Source organism: Trachypithecus francoisi, unplaced genomic scaffold (assembly GCF_009764315.1).
Source record: "Trachypithecus francoisi isolate TF-2019V2 unplaced genomic scaffold, Tfra_2.0 Lachesis_group5, whole genome shotgun sequence".
Classification (NCBI taxonomy): Eukaryota; Metazoa; Chordata; class Mammalia; order Primates; family Cercopithecidae; genus Trachypithecus; species Trachypithecus francoisi.
Window position 1 is genome coordinate 117,479,168 of NW_022681470.1, and position 14,773 is coordinate 117,493,940.

The following is a 14,773-nucleotide window of genomic DNA, read 5'->3' on the forward strand; positions in this document are numbered from 1 at the left end:
TCACATTTCCTATGATGACAGGAGACAAAACTTTATATTCATAGTCCTAAAAGCATAAATTAATTACAGAGGCTAAAAAAATGACTATAATCTTACCACCTGGTTTTCTTTATTCAAATTCCCCTCTGTTATATGACACACATACACACATACACAAATTGAATTCTGCTCAGTTTTTTTCTGAATAATATTGATGCAATAGGACACCTTACTTGTTTATTACAATTTTTTATCTGTGTATTTAGAAGATTTACTCAGACTGAATACTAGATTTAATAATATTGTAAGTATGCTGGGAAAATCACAGTGAAGCAAATTTGCAGAAAAAGATATAAATCACTTCTGAGTTTAAAAAGAACAACAAAGTCAGATGGGCATGATGACTTACGCTTATAATCCTAGCAGTTTGGGAGGCTGAGGTGGGCAGATCACTTGAGGTCAAGAGTTCAAAACCAGACTGGCCAACATGGTGAAACCCCCATCTCTACTAAAAATACAAAAAAATTAGCCGGGTGTGGTGGCGCTTGCCTGTAGTCCCAGCTACTTGGGAGGCTGAGGCAGGAGAATTACTTGAACCCAGGAGGTGGAGGTTGCAGTGAGCCAAGATTGCTCTACTGCATTCCAGTCTGGGAAACACAGTGAGACTCTGTCTCAAAATAAACAAACAAACAAACAAAAAACAAAGTCAATTGTTCAGAAAATTTTGATAATTTAAGGTAATCTTGCTAAATAAAAACAAATATTCTACTGTCATGAGAAATTTAATAAGTGAAACTCATTAACAGAAAGGCTTAATTTAGATTCTGTGGATCTAATCTTTGGATTCCATAGTTTAAGTGAGATCTTTACATTTTTTGATATCATCAAAACATCCTTCCTTACAGCTGTTACTTTGAAGAAATAATTCAACCAATGAAACTAAAAGGAATATTTTTATATCTAGATTGTATAATATCATTATTCATTTTCTTATGTGAAATAAACAAATCCGTCCCTAACATACAAAAAAGACATATGAATCCCAGATTTTTTTCTTTTTACTTTTTTTTTTTTTTTTTTTGGCAGAGTCTCCCTCTGTCACCCAGGCTGGAATGCAGGGATGGGATCTCGACTCACTTCAACCTCTGCCTCCCAGGTTCAAGAGGTTTTCATGCCTCATCCTCCCAAGTAGATGGAATTACAGGTGCGAGTCACCACATCTGGCTAATTTTTATATTTTTATTAGAGATGGAGTTTCACCACGTTGGACAGGTTAGTCTCAAACTCCTGAGGTCAAGTGATCCACCCGCCTTAGTCTCCCAAAGTGCTGTGATTCTGGCATGGTATTAGTTCCATGTGATAGACATGTGTGTTTTCTTAAAGACTTTTGCACATATTAAGGTTAATAGATTATTTTAAATCCACTATGTATTATATGGTAGTTCTATTTTTTAGTTTTTGAAGAACCTCCATCCTGTTTTCCAAAGTTTCTGTATTAATTTGTATTTCCACCACCAATGTGCAAGCAGTCCCCTTTCTCTGCATCCTCCCCAGTTTTTTTTTCTTAATCCTGTTTTTTTTTTCCTTAATCATAACCATTTTAATGAGACTGAAATAATATCTAATTGTGATTTTGATTTGCCCTGCCCAGGTGATTAGTGATGTTGAGCATTTTATATATATACCCGATAATCAATTGTATGTCTTCTTTTGAGAAATTTCTATTCTGATCTTTTGCCAAATTTTAAACAGAATTATTTGTTTGTTTGTTTTTGCCACTGAGTTGTTTGAGTTTCTCATACATTCTGGTAATTAATCCCTTGCTTGATGGATAGCTTGCAAATATTTTCTCCCATTTTGTAGGTTGTTTCTTCACTTTGTTGATATTTTCCTTTGCTATGCATATTCAAAAGAAAAGAAATCAGTATATCAAAGAGATAGCTGCACTTCCGTGTTTACTGTAACATCATTCACAATAACCAAGACATGAACTCAAGTATTCATCAACAAATGAATTAATAAGGAAAATATGGTATATATACACAATGAAATATTATCTAGTCATAAAAAAGAATGAAATTTTGTCATTTGCAGCAACATGGATAGAACAGAACATTATGATAAGTCAGTAAACCAAATACCGCATATTCTCACGCAAATGAGGGAGCTAAAAGAGTGGACTTCATGGAGATAGTGTGTGGCATAGTGGTTGCCAGAGGCTGGGAAGCTTAAGGGGGAGGAAGTATGAAGCGAGGTTGGTTCTTGAGTATGAAAATACAGTTAGAAGGGATAAGTTCTACTGTTCAATAGCACAGTGGGTGACTATGGTTAATAAGAATGTACAGTATATTTCAAAATAGCTAGAAAATTTGAAATGTTTTCAATACAAATAAATCAATTGTTTGAGATAATAGTTATACCATTTACCCTTATTTGATCATTATACTTTGTATGCATGCATTCAAATATCACATGTACCCCATAAATATGTATAAATTGTATGTATTCATTTTAAAAGCCAGCACGTACATATTAGTACTATACTGATTAACATAATAATCGTAATAATATTATAGTAGCAATAATAGTAATAGTGATAATGAGTAGTATACCATAATTAACATAAATTTCAAATTTATAATTTTTAAGTTAGTATAACCTCAGTTCTGTTACTTTACTACTGCCAGTAAGCCTAAGAAATACATTTCTTTTTTAGAAACACCCTCTAAAACCATAGGTCTAAACTGTATCATTCTTAAACCTGGCAGTGTCTAAGGGACCTGCTGTGGTCCACTTCTGGAACTTCTACTTCTCCTGGAGCAAAAGTCACAAGGCTAAAGGACATGTCAACCTGGATCCCCTGCCATGCCTTTCTAGACTATGACCTAGGAAATTAAGACCCCAAAATTCTTCACCCAGACAACCCCAAAGCTTCCAATGTTCAAATCACTATGCATGAGGCCTGAAAAGGAGTAGCTACTTGCATGAGTATTGACAGAGCTTGGACTGAAGAAACAAGGTAGCCAATGCCCATCTACATGAGAATGAGTATGTATATTGTGGTCAAGATAAAGTGAGGAGCTAGCAGAGAAGAAGGGTAGAGCATGGGCCAGGGAACTGATTCCCACTGTGCTATCACATTCGAGTGAGAAAACACTCAGCAGTGTGAAATACTACATTTTAACCTGGCCTTTTTTTTCTAGGTGTTATGAATATCTATTTGTCAAGTTTAGAAGATTAGATCTTTTCAACATTTGAAATATGGGATGTGGAACTATATTTGCACTCTTATCATGAGCCCTACAAACATAAGTCTGGAATCTGGCTATAATTGGAGGGTCACAAATTGTGAGGCTATTGTTCACATTTTGAGAAACCAATGGGAACAGAAATGGCCAGACAGTGAGGTGGATATCTGAATCGTGGAGTGTTTCTTAGCCAGTCACACAAAGCTCAGGCATCACAATTTCTACAGAAGCTTCATTGAACAGAACAAATGCCTCCTATTTGCTGTCTGCTTCTGATGAAAATCTACTGCCTTTTAAATGAAAAACAATATATTTTGTCATTCTAATGATTTGAATTATGTCACATATGATCATTTCATAAGTTAAGATACTACTAGTCTATCATCAAATTAAAATAAATAGGAAAAGTTCATCATGTGGAGGGCTTGTTGGAGAAGGAAATATAGATTTAGGACTATAGGACCTGGAATTCTTTTTGTTGGTGATTAAATTTCTACTCCACAGTCACTGTGTGTGGAGATATAATTTTGTTATGAACATTTTGTTTTGAAACGTGTTTTTGTGTGTTTAAAATATTTATTTAAAAGGTATTTATCTTCATTAGAATGCACAGGTTATGTCTGTAAATACAGGCAGGATAGAGCTATGAAGCTGAAAAAAGGTTTTGGGATTCTGCCAATGTTCCTACAATTCATGTCTTCAAAAGCTGACTTCTGGAAAATAAGAATTTAACAGGCACAGACTTAAGAAACATGAGGAACCCAAGTTACCCTGCTCATAGTATAAATTGTGTGGTCCCTTATTTATTTCATGTACTTGTACCTTCTCCATCTGTGCTCCCAGAGCTCTCCTGTACCAGGCAGTCATATTCCCCAGGGCTCCATTACATTTTGTACGTGTTGAACTGTCTTTTATTCTCGAAACATTTCTCAGAGTTTTTGTGTTAATTGCTCAACATAGACTCTCAGTGCCGTGAAACTCCAGATGATCTCCTGAGAATCTCAAGTTTTAAAATGTAGAAACAGAGTCGGTAGCCTATACAAGATTATCCTCAAGTCCAAAGATTTCAAAAGTTGTGCTGAACAATTAAGTAGTGTTATTCTGAGATTAGTTTATGTATATTTTAAAAAGTGTTAATATCTTTAGTGCTTTGATATTTTATTATCAAATTAATCCTGTGTAAATTACATATCTACAAAATTGCTTTATGAAGTGCTATATACTTGCAGAAGGTGAGCCACTCATTTGACTCTAAGTTTTTTATTAACTAACAGAACTGATATGAGATCATTGTGAACCACAAACAAAAGTGTATCCTAAAACAAACCTAATATTCAGGTCTGTTTTCTTTGCAGTCATACTTTTTTTATACGCAAAACAAAGTAATTAAAATTTATCATTCCCCATGCAGTACTATTATCAATGTTCAAGATGACTAGAGGAAACGATGGTGATGAATAAACTTTTGCTGGCTTTTTAAGGTTAAGTTAAGCAACTAAGAAGTCTTCAGTCTTCTTAGTTGCTTCAACCAAATTAAGCAATGCTGCTGCATGATTACTTTCAACTCCCAAATTTAGGAATTGTCATGGTCCTCTATTCTTGAAGTATGGAAAAGAAAATAATCTTAATTAAATGCTTGAAATATGTATACATAAAATCAAGCCACTCCTTTGCTCCAAATAATGTGTTGACTTCCTGTCCAAATTTCTTATAAGTGTCTACACCATCTGGCTTCTGCTTACTTCTGTCATCTTGATTTCTATCCCACCATGACCATTTCACAAATTAAGATACTGTCTATTATTTTCTTCAGCCAGGATCATCTATTAATCATTTCTTTATTAATTTATGTATTCAATAAACACTAAATGAGTATCTACAGGAAGAGCGTAGATATAAGTACATAAAATAAAAACTCCTGCCCGCATAGGTCTTACATTCTAAATGTGTGATCAGCAGAGATGAGGTTGAAATGCATCACAAACCCATAAGTGAAATGTACAGTATATAGTAATAAATAGTATTACTAAAAAGAAAGAAAGCACAGAAAATAAGTGTGGAGTGCTGAAATTTGAAATACTCTGATCAGGGGAGGCCTTATAGAGAAGGCAATATTTGAGTAAACATTTGAAACAGTAAATGCAGGACAAAGGACTAAGAATAGAGCAAGCAAAAGCATAACAATGGGATAGGTAAGATCAAAGAAGTGAGAGGGGGCCAGATAGCTTAGACCAGTGTAAGAATTTTGGTACTAAATGGGAAATACATCACTGGATAATTTTGAGCAAGGGAGTAATATGATTTTACGTATTTCAAAAACAAAATTATAGGGTTGCTGTGCTGAAAACAGACTGAACTGGGAAGCAAGGTACAAAGTGGAAGACCAGCTAGGATATTACCGCAATAATCAGAGTGAAGAACAATTGTACCTTGGACCAGATGATATCAATAGAAGGGTGAACAATGATCCAACTGACAAGATTTTCAGTTGATCTATACCAACAGATGTGTTGGTAAGTACGAGATAAAATCGATGACTTTAGGATTCTGGACAAGAGAAATATAGAGGGGAAAAGTTGTGGGATGTGTTTCCAAATCAAGTTGAGAACAATTGCAGGAGCAGCAGGTAGTACGGGGAGAGTGCATAGAAGGAATGTGCCATGTTTGAGATGCCCATTGGACATGAAAGTAGAGAAGTCAAATAGGCCACAAAGTGTACAGATGTGGTGTGCAGGAGGTAAATCTAGGTTGAAGATAAAAATTGGAGGTTCACAGCATATTGTCGGTGTTTACAGCTAAGAAGCCAGATGACATCACCAGGAAAGGGTATAAAACAAAAACAGAAGAGTTTGATGACTGTAGCAAGGAATTAAGAAGAAAAAAATGTAAAAAAAAGACATGAAAATAGAACTATAAACGAGAATATGGGCTCCAGAAAGCAGACTGGTGAGATTGCTTTAATGGAGGAGGTGATTAATGCTCCTGATTAATGCTTCTAAGAGATCCAATGAAGGAGGACTTAAAACTGACCATAAGATTGAATATCATGGAGATTATTGGTGAGATTTTAAAGAACCATTACACTGAAAGAACAGGAGTAAAGAATCGTTTCCAGAAAGAATAAGAAAGGGATAAAATGGAGACCTTGTCCAATTCTGAGGTTGTCATTGTCAAGAAAATCAAATAATTGAGGTGTAGAAGATATGTCATAAAGAGATGATTGTCTTTAGCTAACAAGAAATTTAAGCGTGCTTGAATGCTGACATAAACAGCAAGTAGAATTAACAGTAGATGATGAGATGTCCCTGAATAGACAAGAGATGTGCACAAGTGAAGCTGTTGGCCTTATGTAGCTACTCAAGCAGTCTGATGTCAGTAACAGGAATGCAGAGAATGTATAGATGTTGTCACAGGTAAGTAGATGTGACAGTGGATGCTTGTGAAGGCCTTTTTAAAATTGCTTCTATTGTAACTCTGAAATAAGATTTAGGGAATCAGCTGGAAGTAATAGGAGAGTAGATACTGGAGGACTGAGTGGAAATGTGAAACTGTGACAGAGTAATTGGGGAGAATAGGAGAGTGAATGGATTAAAGCACATTTGAAGTTAGTGATCTTAATATAAAGAAAGAAAAATCAGATTGTTGTGTGATTATTATTATTATTATTTTTTTTTGCCTCAAGCTACATTTGTCTGTCATGGTACAGGCACAGAGTGGGTAGAAACTGTATTTTTTTCCCCTAGTATTGAGGTTTTGCCAGGCAAGTTAGTGTAATGGAGGGAGTAGTAATAGCTTTGAGAGTATAGTAATTTAAACTGGCAAAGAAGCGTAAGAAAAGTCCTAAGATACGAGGAATAATGAAAGGATAAATTGCATGCCCTAGGCAGGCTCAAACAACTGGTGAAGTCAGTGGTTAAGAAGTCACCTAGCAATATAGTAGATGGAAATCTGCAAGCTAGAAATTGAGATTATGGAGGAGATGAAATTATAGTTAATGACAAATCTCAGACCCCATTATAGAGACGACTGAGCTATTCAGTATGAGTAGATTACTAGGCATTCAGGAAGAAAGTCAAATAACTGTTAGAACAAGCCCTAATAAAAACAATGCATCTGGATATTGAAATCAAGTAATGTGGCAGGGAGGATGTTGAAGATCAACATGGAGACAGCTGCTACAATCTTCAAGGAATGAGAGGGAAGACCTATGCATGGAGTCAGTAGAAAAATGCTAAAAGAAGGGTAAGTGGGAGACGTAGTCTGGGGATGAGATTTAAGATGAAGTGACTTCTTTTTCCATCATGAAAAACAGGTTCACAAAAGAGAATTAGCCCTGTGGGGATTAGAAAACTAAGTATTTTGTAGTAACTAAAGTAAATGGGAAAAAGTACTACAATCACCGAGGCAAAAATGATGAGGTCTGGAGTTCCATAAATAAAAGCAAGAATAAAGAAAATATAATAATGATAATATACTTAAAAATATACTTGACAGAATTAGGTGGCAGAATGCATATAGTGAATAGAGGATGATGAATAATGTTTGGCCTGGAAGATGTGATGTTTGAGATGCCCGTAGTACATCCACAGGCTGACATCCAGTGCACAGCCTGAAGCCTGTGTCTAAAGCTCAAGCCAAGTGATACAATATTGGAAGTCACTGGTAATAACTGAAACCATAGAAACTCATGAAAAATTCAAAGTGAAGCACAGTATTTGAGACTGTAAACAGGAAAAGTCCCAATAAAAAGTCTATCCAATTAATTCTTTATATTAAAATGAGCAGCGATAGTGATGATACAGATTTAAAGGTAGCTAGAGCTAGTAGGAGTAGTGGTAAAAATGAAACACTACTTACAAAGAAGAGAGTGAAGTCAAGGTCTGTTTTTCCACAGGTTTATTAAAGGTCATGGACTTTCAGAAAAATGAGGAAAAGAATGAAACCTCTTAGACAAGGTCATCCAGAATTAGAGTTACAAAGTAACTAGAAATGTAGAGGCAATTAGCCAGATAATATCTTCACTCTAGGTTCTAGCAAGAACAGTCCTACTTCCTTTTTATTCTTTCACTTCTTTCTTTTCAAAATTTCCTTAGTCTACAGGAGAAGCAGAGAGACACCCTATTGTACAAAACATTTTCCTCCTTTCCCGACTCCTACTACACATGATGGGCCTTTTTTCCATAAAAGCTTCCCTAGCCTCTTCAAAATTTTCAAACTACCTCTGAATTATCAAATTAGCACCATGGGAAAACTGATCATTGAGTGACTATCTCTATTTACATGTTTATTATTATATAACATAACCACAGTGTGACATTATTAAAGGCAAAGACTATATTTTATTCAAGTGTTCATCTTAAGCACATTTCCTGACCTAAAACAGGCATGCTGTGCAAGTGTTGAGTGAAAAAAAACCTGAATATTTCACGTAAAGCAGTCTGATCAAACCTGTGACTTATTGAAAGACCTTGATGAAATTCAACCATCTTTTACCCCAACTTTGGTCCCCACATTTTGCCATTTTGTGCTTAGAGTATCTCAGAGATCTATCTGCAAGTCAGATATTCCCTATTTTATTGTAGCCAACTATTAGACATTCAGCATCACCTCAAGGTAACTGGACAAAAAGATTAGTATGAAAACAATTAGCATAAAAATGAAACCATTTCCATTTTCTCATTGTAACAGTTTTGACTAAACAAGCCATGTACCTAAAGTTTTTCTCGGGATTTGTTCCGTTCCTTTTCCCTCATGCCACATCTTCACACTTATGTTAAATTCCTCTAGTGAATACAGGTTAGGTTCAAAGTAAAGCTACTAACACACCAATTTTGCAGATAGGAAAAAATGAGATTTAGAATTAATACTATAAGGAGACAGGGAACTAATGCATTGTAGAATCTTGATTTTCAGTTATACTGACTGACTCCCAAGCCCAAGCCCTATCCATGGAATATATATCACTTACAACTAAAAAAAAATTCTTAAAATATAACTAATTTATAGAAACTTAACATTTTACTGATTTCTTCTCAAATCATAGACCTAACAATCCTGTTGGCAAAAATAGAATTAAATATTAAAGAATGTAAACAAATGCAAATTATCTATGTTTCACAATATATATTTTAGAAATGCTGCATTTCTGGAATTGGATTTGTTGTACAAATTATGCTCATAAAATGATGTAATTGAGTTGACACTCATGATTACAAAAAGAGAAGTTTTGTCAGTGGTTTGTTTTCTCATTGTTTATAAAATATTATGTGACTACCAAAATTCTAAATAAGATATAAACTATGTTAAAGTTCTATTTCATTATACCTTAAATTTGTACTCTGCCAAAATATATTAGTGTATGTGTGTGTGTTGTGTGTGTGCATATGAGGATGTTTTTGTAACTATTGATAAAAGCATACTTATCAGAGTTTATTTTTAAGAAACTATTAAGAGCAGTGTTAATTGAAGAATATTTATATAATTTTTTAATTTAGAGATACCTGACAAAAGTAAATGTCATTCATTATAACAACATTTAATAAATATGCCCTAATATATAAAATAAAGTTTACTATCCATTTGGAATTTGCTTGACAATTGTTCTTAAAATTCATGGAAAGAATCTCTAAGCCTTTTCCATGTAACAAAATTCTACTCCAAATAGTATTGTTTTGATTACAATAAATTATTATGTAATTTACTAAAACTTGGAGAAAAATGCCCAAGGGGATTACACAAAATAAATGCTACCTACATTTAATAATAGACAAACAGTAAATAAGTTCCATTTTATCAATTCACTAAATTTAGTTAATTTTCTGATACCACATTTTAAAACGGTTTCTGCTTTATGGCTTGTATCAAGCCAATCCATAATCTAATCTTACCAAAAAGGTGTTTAAGACTAATGGGTTACAACTGGATGGGTTATAAGAAAAAATGAGGGAGGGGAAGATCTAAAAGGATCTCAAATTTGATGGTTATTGGAATGAGTGAAAAACATTTAAAATCCGAAATATGCAGACACTTGGTTAAACGGAGCAGATTTAATAAATGGGTGTGGCATTGTGATTGAGCATTATGTGGGAAACATTGTATTATTTTTATTATCATCTTTATTAAAAGAAAAATAACAAAGGTTGTTACTCAGATAGAATGTATCACACATTCGTGCCTCTAAGTTTTTTAACTTGATAAGGGGAAAAAAGAACATGTCAGTAATGAAATGAATCTTTATCTTTGGAAATAAAGGTAAATTTGATGCTTTGAATGAACAGACACCTTGTTTGACTAGAAATGATCATGATTCCAATTTCTTGTCAAACATGTTAGTTTCTTGCTGTCAGAGAATGCTGTTGCATTTCTGATATTTCAGCATCGGTCTTTTGCTATTACAAAACCAATGCCATTGGCTGTCAGGGCTTTACAGTTTCAATTGGCAGACTTATCTGTCTTCAGCAGGATTAGACAGAAATATTTCTTATTCAGAGGCTGCTCCTGTGGAAGACGGCAGCAGCCCCAGGAAATCTGAGTATATTAGCTTCAAAGGACCTGTCTGCCACCCTTCTGACAGTACACTCTGCAAAGAACCTTCCAATCTCCTGTTCCCTGGGTGGTTTTCTCTGCATCTTAAATATGTATTTTCGGCATTACATACAAACTTCAGCAAGTTCTATGTTTTAATATTAATTTACATAAGTACAAAAACAAGCTATAGATTTTCATGCAATTGGTACTAGCTCTTTCTGGTAAATGATATTAAAACCACGAGGAGAGATGGGAGACAATGAGTCTAAGATAAAATTGTCAGTAGAAAAAATCAAAACAACAGAACAAACGAGAATCTTTACCAATTGCTTATAACGTTAAAATAGTACTCTTCTTTTAAAAACGTTAAATAATAGTTTCAAGTATTATTTAACAATAATAATAAAGGAGATCTCAGAGAAAGGCAGTTATTTGCCAAAAAAAACCTGTAATTGTTTCTGTACTTCTGAAAGTGTGCAAACTGCTTTAAAAGATCCCATCTGCATTCTCCTTTTCTATTTTGTATTTTCTCCCTCCTCGCTGCCCCCTTTCACTCCTTCCCCCATCAAAAAAAGACAAACAAAGGTGCTGTAAGTCTAGAATGTGCATGTGTGTGTGTGTGTGTGTTTCCTTTTTTCCCAAGAGACTACATCTCTTAGTATTTATATGCCTCTAAAATTTTATCAAGTGCTTTATAATCCCTTCATTGAATATTTTATTACTCCATAAAATCTGCAAACATGTCTACTTAGAAAATCCCAGCCCTCTCTCTAGCATGGGAAAATGGCCCATAACATTGAAAAATGTCAGTGACCACAGTCAAGTATGACTTTATTTTTGTAGAAACAGAAATAAAACCTATATGGAATATTTCTTTCATTACCATTTTTACCATATTATTTTGGTAAATCATGGAGTCTGTTTGATCTATGTCACTGTCTTTGTTATCATTGTGAGGTTTTATTTATTTATTTTTATGCCACCACTCTTTCAGAAGGATCTCAACTGATGAACACGTAGCATGTTTCACTGACTTATTCAGTGTCTTTGAAAGAAACAGTATAGTGTGCTATTTTCTTAACTGGATAAATTTTAAGTAGTTTTTTAAGGCCTAGCAATAAAATTCAGTTCATGGAATAATGATAATCAGAAGCCTTTATGGTGGAAAAAAAAATAGATCATTTTACATCTTATGTTGCTTTGCTGCAAAAAAGTAAAATATTGCCTTGATAATTATCCATAAGTTTAGTAACTTAAAATACATGACAATCAATAGCTTTAGAGCTCAAAATATTTATTTGAAACCTAACAAATAACTGCTGAAATTGATCAATAAAAATAACTTTACTGCCTAATTGCTATTTAATACTGATTTACTTTTCACCAAGGCCCCCAAAATCATAAATATAAATATGTAGCACTGTCTCTTTAGGGCTGACTTCACAATTACATATTTGATTACCATTAAATGCCTTATAGTCATACACATTTGCAGTTATACCCACTAAAACACAGTTGATTAATTAGATTTTTCTCATAGAAATTTTGTTTTCAATTTTATAATTTTCATCAGTGCATTTCTCTGGCAAAGTGTTCCACATCTCAGTCAAACTACAAAATCTAAATTAAGAACAGCATCGTGATGCCATTAGCTCCAATTTCAAGTTCCCACATCTCCATTACATGGCACTGATCCAGTCAAGTGACCATTATGAATTACACATCATGAGAGCACAGAGGATTTCCCTGAAGGTGTTTGCAAAGATTTCAGAGATAATATTAATTCATCCCCTCTCATACTGAACATTAATTTAGTGTCTACTATGTGAAGAGTACTGACTAAGCATAAAGCTGTTCCTTTAGGGAAAAAATACCAGTGAATTTTAAAAGGCATTTCATCTTTGTTTGAGTATAATTTTCAAAAGCAAAGCTCCTATTTTTCTGATTGTGTGTGCGTGTATGTGTTTGTATGTAACAGAAAATAATATTATTGGACAAGTAATTAAGGTAAATTACGTTTTTCTTTTTTTGTTTTTTTTTTTTTTTTTTAGTAGAGACGGGGTTTCACCATATTAGCCACGATGGTCTCGATCTCCTGACCTCGTGATCCTCCCTTCTTGGCCTCCCAAAGTGCTGGGATTACAGGCTTGAGCCACCGCGCCTGGCCTACGTTTTTCTTTATGGACCATAAATGGCAGTTTATATAGGTAGTGTCATAAGGAGAAAAACACTAGACTGAGGCTTTGGCACACTTTTTGGCATCTATGAAAATAAAATAATTGAGGGATCACTTGTCTATCCAGTAAAAGGGACAGCAGGAATTAATAATACATTAAATGTTCTGAAAGTTTTACCCAACTATTTCATTTATGTGTCTCTGCATCCATTACAAACACATTTACTTATACTTAACAACAAGAAAGAAAAAAAAAATGAATGACATGTGTTCCACTTATATGCTGTGTCTATCTCAATGTTCTAAGCCTGAAAATAAGTAAGTTCTAATTCAAAAAAAATTAAATATTTATCAGCTTGAAAATAATAATATGTATTTTGCTAAGCTTGCTAATTCTTTCCCTATTGATGCTTAGTGCCTTTGGTTTATATAATTCTAATTTGTCTATTTTAGAAATCAACATTGAAGTGAAATGCAGTCTTCAGAAAAATGCAAAGGCTGAAAAGAGGCATGGTTCTAATATTACAGAAAATGATCAGTTTTCATTATGACATGATGATTCCTTTTTTTCCCTAAGTGTGACTCTTGAAATAGAGAAGAGGCTTATTTTCTAATATTTATTTCCTCTCTAAGTTGTTTTTTATTAGAAATGGTATTGCTTCAAGCTGACATTTTTCTAATATTGGTATGGTTTTTCCTACATTTTATGTCATTAAAAATTATGCATGGCTCAACAACAGCATATCCCAATTGAGTCATATCAATGTAAATAAAAATGCAAAGAGGCGAAGTCGATAATATTATCAAAAAATTGGTGTTTAGGGTATAATATGGAGATTCATACTGCACAGATGTTCAGCAGAAATAAGATCTGCACCTCAATTGAGTAAGAGTATTACCTGTTTTATTGCTCTGTCTATGTACAGCAGGCAAGGGTAGAGAGACTGTGACCTTGAAGGCATCACAGAAGAACATGCTGCTTTAGAAAAAAAAAAAAAAAAAATTCACTACTCAAAGTTATGTTCAAACAGTTGAAAATGGTAATAATAATAAAGTTAAAATTATAAAAACATTAAACCAACAAACATGACAATATCTAGTGTTTACATTTCAGGTGGAAGCTGTGAATGCATAATTTTAGACAAGATAAAAAATGGAAAAAGGGAAGCTATTTTATTTTCTCATTTAGACACGGGATTCAAAGAATGAATTACATTCCTATATTGTATACACCAGATAATTAAGGGCTATAATTTGCAACATGATTATTGTGCATTTTGTCTGTGAAGGTTCCACCCAAGTATTCGCTTTGGTGGAGTTTGTAACTAACTCATTTTCCTTCTCAATGTGTTGTGTACACATACATTTTATAATTAATTAATTAAAAATTTAGTTATCCCCATTCCTAATGCTAATAGTCAGAAGCAAGAGTTACCCATGAACTTCAAAGGGAAAAGGTCATTTCTAATAAAATTTGAGCATCATCATGAAAAGACAAAATAAAACAAAACCAAAAAACGAACTCCAGCCCTTCCCTAAATCAATGTAGTTCAACTTCCTAAACCCCTTCCCTTAGTTTAGCTTTACCTTCCAACCAACAGTTACCTAAGGGAATTGCAACATTGATTGGGTCTTAAACAGTGGTATTTCCTGAATTTTGGCATTTTCTTCACTAGCAGACATAACCAAAAAAATAACTAATATTTTCATATCTGTCACCAATAGACATAGCAATAATTTTATATCACAGTAGAGATATATCTCCTCAAAATGAAGATCGAAATCCATGTCTCCTCAAACAAAAATCAGAATTTTTCTTCTACTCAGCAAAAATTGTCTTAAC